We start from the raw sequence: 13,482 nt of genomic DNA on the forward strand, positions 1-13,482 counted from the left end.
TGCTCTATCCATTGTGCCACCTAGCTGCCCCTCAAACATCCATTCTTATCAGTACCTTAGACCTCAGTGCGAATAAATTTCTCAGGCTCTTTTCTGAATGGATGTTATGAAGGTGGAGAGAACAGAAGAAAGGAAGAAATACTTGAAATGGGCAGATTAGGCAGTTAGGTGGTCAGTGGGAGAGAACGGTGGGCCCGTTTCTCTAGGCAGTGGCTCTCTTTTCAATCTCTGTTTTCCTCTTATTTCTCTTCACCAGGCAGCATGAGTCAAGACTGGAAGATCATTCTTTAGGGCAACATGGCAGAATGGGAGAGACACTGGATTTATAGTTAGGAGCCCAGGCCTGGCATCCCATTTGGGGTCAACTGGTCCTGGCCGAGTCCTTAGCTACTGATTGGCCTTCTTTCTGTATGACCTACAGCAAGTCACTTTATTAATTTGCTTTTCTTGGGCCTTTTTTCCCCTAGTAGTCAAATAATCATGGGGGTGGACTAGAGAAAGTCTCTGGAAAGTAAGGATTGGTCATTTTTTTTACATTTGTATTCTCTGCACTTAGCCTAGCACAAAATAGGTACTTAAATGTCTGTTGGTTGACTGATTTTGGCCGGAAAACCAAGATTCTCCTAAAATTCTACTTCGTTCCATTTTATCCACCAAGTAATTTCAGGGCTGCCGTCTCATGGCTAAATGTATACGTACTCCTCTCAATAACTCTCTATGGTCCTAAAGAATCAAATTTACTATGGCATCACGACAAGTAATTCAACAATAATATTGGGTTTCCAATTATTGATGGATACACACACACACACACACACACACACACACACACACACACAACAAAATACTTGCGTGTTTCCTCATCTGCAAAACAGGGAAAATAATAGTACCCAGTCCCCAGGGTGGTTACGAGGACCCAAATAAGATACTTATAAAGTGCCTTGCAAACCTTAAATTGCTGCATAAATGTTAGCTATTATTACTCACTACTCCCCCAAAAGGAGACAATTTAGTGCAGGCGGAAGGGCACTGACTCTGAAGTCAGAGGCCCTGAGTTCCAAACATACCCCTCATACTTAGTACCTCTGTGACCTTGGGTACATTATTTACCCAAACCTCAGCTTCCTTATGTAAGAGGAGGGATTGAATTAAGTGACCTCTAGATCTTATGACTAAGTTCCTGGAGGAGAGACAAGATCTTATTTTACTTCTATGTTTTCCTTAATAGCATCATACTATTAGACCAAATGAATTTGACAACCATTAGTTTTCATTAAGCACCTTTGATAGTCAAGGCATTGTGCTAAGGCATTGGCATCAAAAGGCGAAATGAAACAGTCCCTACCCTCCAGGAGGGCATGTTCTACTGGGGGGGAGGGGGGCCGAAGAGGAGAGATCATAACAAGTAGGAAAGTATAACATACAAGGAGAGGAGAGATCAGGGAAAGTTTTAGAGAGGGTGCCTTGAAGGAATCCACAGATACAAAGAAGCAGAGATGAGGGGGTGCATTCCAGGCACGATGAATGCCTTGCGTAAATGCAGGGAGGTGGGGAGATGGGAGCACTGAGTTTGGAGAAGAGCTGGCAATCTAGTTTTTTGAAATGTAGAGTCTGGGAGTGGAGAAAGTATGAAACAAGGTTGGAAAGGGAGGTGAAAGCTGGAGAAATACCAGAAATCTGTATTTCAGCCTCATAAGCAATAGGTAGGGGCAGCTAGATGGCGCAGTGGAAAAAGCTCCAGCCTTGGAGTTAGGAGGACCTGAGTTCAAATGTGACCTCAGATACTTGACACTTACTAGCTGTGGTGACCCTGGGCAAGTCACTTAACTCTGACTGCCTCAGCAAAAAGCAAAAACAAAACCAAAAAAACTTATAAGCAATAGGAAGCCACTAAAAACTGTTAAGTGCCTTAGAACCTGGCAGGCTAAGTGGAGGATGGATTGAACTCTTTGAGATCAACCAGTTATTACAATAGCCTAGACAAGAAGTGATTCAAGTTTGGTCTTCATTAAAAAGATACATAAACATGGATAACCTCACATTTTGAATATGGGGCAGTCAGGCGGCTCAATGGATACAGAGCCCTGGAACTGTAGTCAGTAAGATTTGGGTTCAAGAGGCAGCTAGGTGGTGCAGTAGATAGAGCTCCGGCTTTGGAGTCAGGAGGACCTGAGCTCAAATCTGACCTCAAGGCACATAACACTTACTAGCTATGTGGCCCTGGGCAAGTCACTTAATCCCACTGCCTAGCCAAAAAAAAAAAAAAAAAAGAGAGGTTTGGGTTCAAATCTATCCTTAGTTACTAGCTGTGTGACTTAGGGCAAGTCACAACCTCTGCCTCAATTTCCTTATCGGTAAAATGGGAATAATAATAATAACTACCTCCCAGGAATGTTATGAGGATCCAATGTGATAATATTTGCAAAATGCTATACAAATGCTAATTAGCTATTTAAAAGCTCCTATGTAGCAGGGACTATACATTACTCATCTTTTTCTCACCTTGTGCAGGTTCTTACATATACCCATTAGGATCACAGGATTTCTAGTTCAACTCTCATTTTACATGTAGGGAGAACCAGGACCTGAGCAGTGAATTTTGAGACCCTGGCAATGTCTCAGAGCAAAAACAGGATCTGAATCCAGGACTTCCAAAGCCTACTAAATGAATAAACATTTCTTTGAATTGTACATCTATTTTCAAAGAGACTGAGTCAATTTGCAAAATGAAACAGAAAACAGAAAAAAAATTAAAATGAAATGAGAATCGAAAATGATGAAAAAATTTAAAAGAAGCCAAAACCCACAGAAAATACAGTGATAACAAGCAGTTGAGCAGAGTTTAGCCCCTTCTGCCCGTGGAAATTAAAGCAAAAATAAAGTCTTCAATTGTCTGAGGAGCCAAACATTTTCCTCTGGCACTGAATGAATGAAGGAATGAATGTCTACTGATGCTGTCAAAAGATCCACTATTATCTAACATACAGTGATTCTGACAACTATAATATCGTTCTCGATGCCACATTACAGATTCATGCTTCTTTGCGCTGCCATAGACACTTTAAAGGGCAGGTAGGGGACGCAGTGGCTAGAGTGCTAGGCCTGAAGTCAGGAAGACTCCCCTTTCTGAGTTCAAATCTGGCCTCAGAAACTTACAACGTGATCCTGGGCAAGTCACTTAACCCCGTTTGCCTCAGTTTCTTCATCTATAAGGAAATCGCAAATCACTCCAGTATCTTTGCCAAGAAAACCTCAAATGGGGTCACAAAGAATTGGACACAGCTGAAAACGACTGAACAAACACAACTTTGAAGACTTTAGGAATTCTGGGTGGTAGGCGCAGAGCTCAAGTCAATTCACCTGTTATAGACCAGTCATAGAAAGCTACACAGGGGCCTAAAAGGTTATTTTAAACAAAAAATGGCCAATATTTGTCCCTAAACTGGACATGGTGAGTTCATTTAGCCTGCTATACAGAATTTTAAAACAATAGAATCCTAGCCTGTTAGCACCAGATGATATCATTTAGTGAAATCCAATCCCAACCTTTTTACAGGAGTAAATGGAGGACTACAGAGATGAAGTGAGTTGGCCAAGGTCACAAAACCAAATCCAAATGGGCAGTCTTCATTCTAAGTTTAGAAACCTTACCTCCAACAGAAAACACTAACCTCCTCTTTTGACGCGCATTGTAGCATGGCAGGGGGACGGGACACTCTGGATGCTCTAGAGTCGTTCCAGCAGAAGAGGTCCTCTCGTGGCACCAAGACTTCCGTTTAGAGCCCAGGGCAGACACCACTGTGCCAGCCAGCCTCGGACCAGTCCAGCCAAGTTGAGAGGATTACTAAGAGGACTCCGAGTTGATGAATTTTTTTGGCCCACAACCCTCAAAGACCATCTGTTAAGATGTAAGGCTCATCGGATCACAGATTTAGAGCTGGAAGGGGGCTTAGAGGCCTTCTAGTGCAACCCCCTCTCCCCCAAAGACCCCCCATCTTACAGAAGAGGAAAATAAGCATGGAGAGATTAGAAGGCTTGCCCAGTTACACGGCTGGTATCACAGGCAGGCTCATGATCTGTGTGGGATGGTGGTACATACCTATTCACACAAAGTAGATCCTTGTTGTTAAGATCTACTTAAAAGAATACAACTCATACATCCCAATGGATGTTGGCCTGTACCCCTTGGGAGGTACCTGGGATACCAGAAATCATCTTGGGGAGCTATTCTTCAAACAATGATGTCCAAATGCTGCTCAAAATTTATCTCTTCTCTAGGCATTCAAGCTAGAGGCCAGGGGATGCAGAGGTGCATGGACTGCATTGATTTTCAACCGCAAATATTATCATCACACTTGTCTTCAATAAGGAAAAAAAAAACATCACCAACCCTTTTGACCAGACTTGATTCTCCATGCCTTTTGCCTGTTTAAAAAAAAAAATACACCTTCACACAAAAGGTTTCGCTGACCTGAGTTTGCCAGTAAATAATATTTTAAAGGTCTTCATGTGGTAGAGCCTTTTACCCTCTCCTGCCCATCTAGGACACATGCAGATCATCTCAGCTTACTTAAGAGGGACCACGTGGAGCTCTGGATAGCCAGTCCTCCAACTCAATGCTGGGAATCCACCAATTGGCAGCCCCTCCTGAATAGACCCCTTCAGGTGACAACATGGGATCTCATAAAGGGGCAGAGTCAGTTGGGCTTCGTATTTGCTTTGCTGCTTACTGATTGTGTGACCTTGGGCTTTACCCTTCAGTATCAATTTTTTTTGGGGGTGGGGCAATCAGGGTTAAGTGACTTGCCCAAGGTCACACAGCTAGTAAGTGTCATGTGTCTGAGACTGGATTTGAACTCACATCGTCCTGACTCCAAGGTCAGAGCTGTATCCACAATGCCACCTACCTGCCCCCTATCAATTTAAATCTGTAAAAGAGGATCATTCATTGCTCATAAACTCCTTACTGATAAAATGTTTTTGTTGTCCTGAGTGGGGAAATTTCATCAGTTAAGATAACTTTGAGGGTAGAAACCTCTACCCTGGGACTTGCTCTTTTAAATTCTGTAAGAACTGTCTGGGGCACTAAAAAATTAGCTAACAAGCCCATGGTCACACATCTTATGTCAGAAGTAGGACTCAAACCTAGCTATTCCTGATGCCAGGGGAGCACAGTGCCTAGGCCAGGGGTAGGGAAGCTTCAGCTTCTAGGTCTTCAAGTGCGGCCTTTGACTGAATCCAAACTTCACGGAATAAAATCCCTTTAATAAAAGGATTTGGGGGCAGCTATATGGCACGGTGGATAGCATACCGGCTCTGGACTCAGAAAGACTGGAGTTCAAATCTGGTTTCAGACACCTGACACTTAGTAGCTGTGTGACCCTGGGCAAGTCACCTTCTCCCCCAAAATAAATAAAATAGGGCAGCTAAGTGGAGCAGTGGATAGAGCACCAGCCCTGAAGTCAGGAGGACCTGAGTTCAAATCCTGCCTCAGACCAAACACTTGACACTTGCTAGCTGTGTGACCCTGGGCAAGTCACTTAACCCCAATTGCCTAAAAGCAAAAAACAAACAAATAAATAAAATAAAAGGATTTATTCTGTAAAACTTGGACTCGTGTGGCCTTGAGACCAAAGGTTCCCCCACCCCTGGCCTAGGCACTACACTCCCCTCCTCTCACTGCATAAAATGTAAAACATTGTTTCATTCGTTTAAAAAAAATTAGTCTCATCTCTTGAAAAATCCCATCTCAAGATGAGGTTGCATTAAGTCCAAATATTACATAAATAAAACGTATTTAAACCTCACTTGCTACACTGCTTTGAATCTGTGTCAATTCTCTTGATCTGGAAGTGTTCACCTTGGCAGAGTTTTTTGGGGAAGGGGTAGATGATACATAATTTAAAAATCATAGGATCTGTAAAATTTTTAAGAAGCAGGTGGTAGTGTTTGACTCGGAAAAAAAAGATCTGGGGTTCAAATCCCACCTCTAATAATTACTAGGACTAGGAAATGGGTTGTGAGGATCAAATAAGATGAATGGTGTAAAGCATTCTGCAAACCTTAAAAGTCTATAGAAAGTTAACTGGTACAAGGGTGTCAAGTTGAGTTAAAATCCAGCCTGATACTTACTAGCTGTGCGACCCTAGGCAAGTCACTTAACCTAGTTTGCCTCAGTTTCCTCATCTGTACAATGAGCTGGAGAAGGAAATGGCAAACTACTCCAGAATCTTGGCCAAGAAGACCCCAAATGGGGTCACAAAAAGTTGAACAAGCCTGGAAAAAATAACTCTGGGAAGTAGGTGTTATTATTACCCTATTTTATAGCTGGAGCAACAAGAAGCCGAGAAGGTAAGCTACTTACCCAGGATCACACATTGACATGTCCGAAGCAGGATCCCCACTCAGGTTTTCCTGAGTCCGGGTCCAACGCTCTAGCTACCAAGCTATCTTGCCTAGGATAGGGAGTCGTTTGAGGCACACAGAGCTGACTTACTCAGGGTCATTCAGCTGGTAATTATTCAGTCCTCTCTGATAAACTGCTCAAGCATGCTGGCCTATTATGTTTGCACACAACACTATTAACAAAAACCATGTCAAAAACCATTTCTTATCTGTTTGTTCCAAAGGTCCAGCAGGACTGCTTTAAAAACTGTGTTGGGGGCAGCTAGGTGGCGCAGTGGATAGAGCACGGGTCCTGAAGTCAGAAGCACCTGAGTTCAAATGTGACCTCAGACCAAACAACTGACACTCACTAGCTGTGTGACCCTGGGCAAGTCACTTAACCCCCACTGCCTAAAAAGACAAACAAACAAAAGGAACCCTGTGCTGGTAGCTCCCTGCTCTGGTTGTCCTAGTACTTGAAAGTAATAACAAGGCATGAGTTTGCTTCAGCCGGGTCATTTTCCCCACGGATCCTGGACATAATTGGAAGGGTTTGTGGAATCAATTCGAGATCTGTGGTCCAGAGCCAGGATTGATTCTCTTGGGCCTCGATTTCCTCATTTGTTCAATGAGTTGAGGGAGCTCATTTTTCAAAGTCCCCTTCAGATCATCCCATTTTCTGTGATCCTGGTCTCAGACAGGCGTTGAAGGGCTTAAAAAGTTCCTGCTGTGGGGGTACTGATCATATAATATACCATTAATCTGACAAAATAAGAGTCATCGACTCTAAGGTGCCAATAAAATGTTTTTGTTGTTCTGAACTGTGAATTTCCTCTGCCTAGGGAACTGTGTGACCCTGGGCAAATCACTTAACCCTGTTTGCCTTGGTTTCCCCACCTGCAAAATGAGCTGGAGAAGGAAATGGCAAACCACTCCAGTATCTTTGCCAAGAAAACCCCAAACAGGGTCATAGTCAGACGTGACTGAAATGACTCAACAGGGAACTTGGTTCATCTGGTAGGTCACGAGAGTTACCCAGGGCCCTATAAAACTAGTGACCGGTAGCGGTCGGTGGTACAGTGAAATGAACCTGGAATCCCAAGTTCAAACCTGGCTTCAAAAATTTACCAGCTGTGTGATCCAAGCAAGTCATTTAATTGTTTGCCTTAGTTTCCTCAGCTGTAAAATAGGGGCAATGATGGAACCTGTCTTGCAGGGTTGTTGTGAGGCTCAAACAAGATATTTGCTAAAAAAAAAAAATCATAGCATAGTGCCTGGAACACAGTGGGCTTTTATTTATATAGAGACTATTTTATATTTTTATTCCCTTCCATACCCCTGTCCACCAACGGCCTGGAAGTCAAATACTTGGATTCAAATCCCACCCTCCTAACACATACTATTACACCACATTGCTTCCTAGTTTTACACATTATAGATACTTAATAGAATTGAAACAAAGCCCAAAACTGAAGTGACATACCACATACACATAAATACACACATACATATCTTGTACAGCCAACAGAATATAAGGCAGTATTCCTGAGGTCTCATTTATAGCCCATTATAAAGAAATTATTCTCAACTAATGAGTCATTTATGGAGTGACTTAAGAGCTCACAAAGGAATTCCCCAGAACTCGGAGAACCAGTGAATTCAGTACCATCCCCATTCACAGATAAAGAAACTGAAGTCTCCTATTGGTTCCAATTCTTACTTACAAGATCACTAACGTGAAAATATGTTTAATAGCAATGCATATGTATAGCCTATACCAGATTGTGCACCGTCTTGGGGAGGGAGGGAGGGGAAGAAAAATTTAAAACTCAAAAGCTTATAGAAGTGAATGTTGATAAATCGAAATAAAAAGAAAAAAGAAACTGAGGCCACTAGAGTGACCTGAGAGAGGTGCAGACAGCTAACGAGCGGCTAAAATACATATCTAAGTCTTCTGCCTTGCAATCCAAGGCCCTTCCCACTTTCACCAGCTTGATGTAGTCTCTCCTAGGCTTTGGGTTTTTTTTTTAATCACACAATGGAAATCAATGATTAGGAACTGTGAGATGCACAAAAGAGGCATCTGAAATATGGTTTACACAAGAAAGTGTGTGTGTGGAGAAGTTTTACAATTTAAATGAATTATATTTATCAATTAGTTTTTATTAATATTAATATTATTGATTTTTACAATTTAAATGGAGTCCCTTCTATAAAGTTGGAATATCAAAAGTTATTTTTGCTACCCAGAGACATGACTTGCAGATCCAAGATTCGAGTCCAGATTTGGCCCCTTACCAGTCATTTGACCCTTGGGCAAATCATTTAAAATCCAAGCCTTGATTTTCTTACCTACAAAATGGGGATCATACTTGTATGACCTATCTCACTGAGTTGTGAGAAAAAAGCACTTTTGTCTTGCTTCCAGTGAGGTTTTCAAAATTTATCAAAGGCTTTCTTACACTATACTCACCTTTTAGACATTTTAAATGGCTTAAAATTACTGCATTAACTATTCCCAAAGTAGAATACTAATCATGCCTAAGAATCATTCCGTGAGAGTCCTTGGCTCTTTTATTTCTGTCATTGTATCCCCAGCACTTAGCATAGTGCCTGGCATGTAGTGGCAAAAAAAAAAAAAGACAGACACACTGAAATTAATACGCAGACCATACATCTTTTCTTGCCTTCTCAATGGGTTGAGGAGAACTGGGAACTGCAAACAAAATTTAAGTTATTGGGGAAAAAAGTCAATATGCATTAAGAAAAGAGACTGGTTTGAATTTAAGCCCATTCAGGGTTAAGAAAAGACCTGAATCAGGGGCAGCTAGGTGGCACAGTAGATAGAGCACTGGCCTCAGACCAAACACTTGACACTTACTAGCTGTGTGACCCTGGGCAAGTCACTTAACCCCAACTGCCTTAAAAAAGACCTGAATTTCATAGATTTCTTTAATCTTTAAACAATGTCATTGTCTATATTTCCAAAGCTGTTGTCCTATAAGACAGTATTTATCATTCTCATTTTAAAGTGAAGTAGATCACAGGTAGCTGCCCATCACTTCTCCTGCATGGCCTGGCATGTAATATCAAAGGTTTCACTTTCGCTTTGACATGTGCCTCAAAGCATGGTCTACTTTGCAGATGAGGCAGACACAATTAAATGATTTTTGTTAGCCAGCCCACATTGACCTAGAATTTTGCTCTTATCTAAGAGTATATATATTTTCTAATCTCTTTTATTCAAACCAAGCCAAGACCCAACCCAGAATTTAATAATAAGTGGAAACGTCACAACAAAAACAGGCAGAACCATGGTAGGAAGGCCAGACTTATAAATTTTTAAAACCTACCTACGTCTTTGACCTCAGCCCCTCCCGGGTCTTAAAGAGTCTGTTAACAGATGATAACCAAACTTGGTGAACATTTCAGCATAGGGAGAGTTTTGGAGTGGGTATCCCCTTAAAACTAGAGGCCTCCTCAGAAGAAGATATCTGATAAAATTTCCCCAAGATGTTAATTCTGTACCTTGAGGTTGGTGAAGTAGGGGTACGGATCTGAGGCTCTTCCCTTAATATATTAGATGTTTGTCCTCCTGTGCATTCAGAAAATATTTTGTGCAACAGACCTCTGTGCTCTTGGAGAGAACAGGTCAAGGAGCTGCCTGGGGGATTTAGAACTAGTTTGGATTTCAGGGGGATGGCCTGATTCTCCCACAATGCATTAGGCAGGAAGGTCACAGTAACTCACAATTCACCCTAGCCATGAGGCCTTAGGAAAGTGTCTTCTGCTATATCAACATTAAACAGTCTTTGGATTCCTTTTCTAACAGCAATCTGTGGGGCCAAAACCAGCTGATTCTGCCTACAATAGGCTGGAAGCTGACCTACTATAATTTAGAATTTGAACCCAGCATTTTATTCACTCTGCCCCTGGACCAGCCCAAACCCCCCTTTTCCTTCAACCTTAGTTGAAAAACTTTCTAAATTATTTAGATCTACCTTCCTGACTTTTGAAATGGAGTGCAGTGAAAATAACTAGAAATAGAAAACTTGGAAGCTGGATGGGACCCCAGAGGTAATCCAGTCCAACTCCCATTTTACATATTTGGCCAAGTGAGATCCAAATAAGCCAGGTGATTTGCCCAAGGCTATAAGCTATTTACTTGCCAAGCTAGAACTTTAATCCACCTTTCCTGACTTCTGGTCTAGGTTTAAAAAAAAATTTTTTTTTTTTGGTTCATGATCCTAGAACTTTCTATGTCTCAGGGTCATTGATTCCCAACAGAAAGACTTATTGTATAGGGTCAAGGAAGCATGGAACATCCGTGCTGAACGTGTGCTGGCCCAAAGAAACATCCCAGAAGTATTTTCTTTTTTTAAATTGTGAACTAAATTCTGACTTTGTTTTTCTTGTGAGTGAGTTCCTTCTCCTAAAAGTCAAGAGCAGAAAACAAAACAAAAAAATATTTGGTTCATCGAGGACTGTAGTTAGCATTACAGAATACTAAAGTTGGCCCAATTCCCTCATTATTTACAGATAAAAAGAAATTATACTTTACACAAGTTTTCATAATGAGAAATAGCAGAATTGGGAAGATTCGCAATCCAAGGCTCTTCCTACTCCACCCTCAATTCTAGTTAATCCAGGTAGCCTCAGGCAGGTAAATCATTTTACATTTCTGGCCCTTAGTTTCTTCATGTATAAAAGATGGAGGTGGTTAGCTAAGGTCACTTCCATTCTTACTCTCCCCCTCCCCTTTATTTAAGGGGATCTTATGATTTCATTGATACAGGGAACTTCCAGTGGGGAAGCTCTCTCTGCCAAACCAAGTCAGCATCTGTTTTGAAATGATCTTGACTGTCGTTCAGGCTACAGAAAGTTAAGTGACATGGCCAGGGTCACACTTCCAGTAGGTGTCAAAGACAAGACTTTCATTTAATATTCTAATGTAATTAAGACAGACAACTATGAGGAATATAAAGAGACTTGGAAAGACCTTATGAGTAAATGGGGGGAATCTAAAGACCATGGGCCAGGATTTGAATTTAAAACCCAAATTCTTTCCACTGGGCAACACTCTACAGTCTAGATAATCATGACAGGAAGAATGAATGAGATAAAATTGATTAAGACTCCTAAGGGAGATTTAATAGGAAATGGCTGAAAAGTATTATACTTTGCTCATTGAAACGAATTTCAATGTTAATAGTTACTAAGCAAGTTTCTTGGTACTGATGTTCAATGTGAAGTTTCTAATGAGACATTTTAAAACATATTATTAGAAATTTCACAAGGAACATTAAAGAATTCTGCTGTTCCCCAATTCTCAGGCGGTCAACAGGTACCTTTAAAAGGTCCATTTTAAGATCACCAGGTGAAACAAATAACTAACCACCTACCTTGAATTAACTTGTGCTCTGGGGCATAGTACACCAGGAGCTTTCCTCTGAAGTACAGGCTGCTATCACTGACAGGTAAACAGGCACATCCTGCCCAGATCCCAACCAACCACAAACGTGGTATACAGTCTCATGAGGTCACTACAGACACCTGCTGAGCGGGCAGGCAGTCTGGGAGGTGGAAACCACCACCACTATTTATACCTGTATTTTTTGACACTCTTCCTCTTCACGCCTCCCCCCTCCCCTCCACCAGATGGCATTGTTCGCAAAAATAGCCACCTACCCTACAGCACCCCCCCCCACGCACACACCCATATCCAAAACACCTGGATGAACCACCTGTTCCAAAGGGGAAAGTCACAGATCACTTCTCAGAGTTACTCAGCAATTTTCTATAGCAGTCCTCCTCCCCTAACGAAAACACAGCATTTAGAAAAACACGGAGATTGTGGATTGCTTGAAACAAGAACTGTATCGTCTACTTCCTTTGTCACTCCTACTTCCCAACACGAGGGTCACAAAAACACTATTGAACTTACATGTTTTATCAAAGTTTCTATAAGGAAGAGGGAAGGCAGATATTATCTTCGCTTTTTCCCAGAAACAAAAACAGAGCACAGTACTCTGACCAAGGTCAACAATGAGCGAAGACATCATTAACCAAGCCAGCTGGGTTCTGGTTTTCGATGGACCACTGAGATAAAGGTTGTTTAGTCAATTAATCAATAAACATCGGTGAAGCACCTATTCCGTGGCAGGTACTGTGCTAAGTGCTGCAGATACTAAAGGACCTCTCAGAGCCTCAGTTTCTTAATCCATCAAATGGGGAGAGTAATGGGCCCACTGCCTTCACAAGGTCAAATGTGAACATACATGGAAAATGGAAAACCCCAAGTGAACTGTAAGATGTCACTGGGAGGCAGTTGTGAGGATAATCCAGGCTGAAATTGCTTCCACTTCTGCCTTGAGTTATCCAGCTAATTTTCTGATTTTACTTTGTTTGAGGGCACTTGGCCATCTGTTTCTTTCAACCAAGAGGTTGCACACAATAGTCTATCGAGATTTCCAATAATTGATCACATACATATACGAAGCCTTTTTTCTCCCAGTAGGAAGGTAGTCCACTTCCAGTATTGCCTCCATTTTACAGGTGAGGAAACTGTCAATTGGGGTTGTGTGGGGTCCAAGGTCATACAACTAATACGTATACAAGTAGGGATGACTTCTTAAGTACAGCTCTTTCCACTGCTCCACACTGCCCTGTCACTTAGGCTATACTGCCAAAATTCACTCTCACCCTCCAGTAATTTCCAGAGTTTTCCATCTACGTAAAATTCCTGAGCAGCTGCTTTAGGGTCAGTGTTCACTGAGACCTGCCCACCCATCTCTCTCCAAGGCTCAAGTGGGCACTCAGTGGGTGGGGAGGGTGTGGACTTCCTCAAACCACTTCCACTACCTATAGCCTGAAGAAGTTTCTGTCTTGGTCCCAGACAGGGCGGACAGTTTGGCAGGAAAGTTTCTATCCCTAGGCAGATTTCGTGACCGAGTTTATTTCCAGCTCACCCCTCACCCTGTGAAAAGCACCCCCCCTTCCTTTCTGGAAGGAGTGAAAAGGGGGGGGAGGGGGAAAAGGCTGGGGATTTTATTCTGGGTAAGCTTCTCTTAGTTTCTGAGATTGGGTCGAGCTAAACAG

At 42.0% G+C, this 13,482-nt stretch overlaps 1 protein-coding gene across 1 annotated transcript in view; it reads right to left on the bottom strand.

The window, feature by feature from the left end:
• Positions 1-13,482, bottom strand: part of RAB43 (RAB43, member RAS oncogene family) — a 33,490-nt gene that overhangs the window by 18,881 nt on the left and 1,127 nt on the right. The window lies entirely within an intron of this gene.

This window comes from Phascolarctos cinereus, unplaced genomic scaffold (assembly GCF_003287225.1).
Source record: "Phascolarctos cinereus isolate Bilbo 61053 unplaced genomic scaffold, phaCin_HiC Scaffold_4;HRSCAF=312, whole genome shotgun sequence".
Lineage (NCBI taxonomy): Eukaryota > Metazoa > Chordata > Mammalia > Diprotodontia > Phascolarctidae > Phascolarctos > Phascolarctos cinereus.